We start from the raw sequence: 545 nt of genomic DNA, 5'->3' as shown, positions 1-545 counted from the left end.
GCCTCCCAAGTAGCTGGGACCACAGGCGCCCACCACAACGCCCGGCTATTTTTTTTTGGTTGCAGCCCTCACTGTTGTTTGGCGGGCCCAGGCTGGATTCTAACCCACCACCTTAGGTGTATGTGGCTGGCACCTTAGCCACCTGAGTCACAGGTGCCAAGCCACTTTTTTTTTAATTACATCTTTTATTTTCTGACTTATTTTACTCCATGTATCCTAATCAGTACATTTACTAATTGATACAGCATTTTTTCTTTAAATTATTTTTTATTAAATCATAACTTTGTACATTGATGCATTTATGGGGTTCAGGGTACTGCTTCGATATACAATGTGAAATGCTTACATTGAACTAAGTAACACATCCATCACAATTATACTCATTTCTAAATAGTTTGGAAATGTACCATTCATGGCAAACATTTTTAAAAGTTTTTCTTCAGCTGTTGTCGTGGGGACTTGAACAGCGTATTACCTGTTAACTGTCCTTCCGAGGAACCATGTATCTAAATATATATGTATGTAAAAGGATTTGTATTTATATG

The sequence above is a fragment of the Otolemur garnettii genome, unplaced genomic scaffold (genome assembly GCF_000181295.1).
Source record: "Otolemur garnettii isolate 467f Iridium unplaced genomic scaffold, OtoGar3 scaffold00017, whole genome shotgun sequence".
Classification (NCBI taxonomy): domain Eukaryota; kingdom Metazoa; phylum Chordata; class Mammalia; order Primates; family Galagidae; genus Otolemur; species Otolemur garnettii.
Note: the sequence above shows the minus strand (reverse complement) of the source record.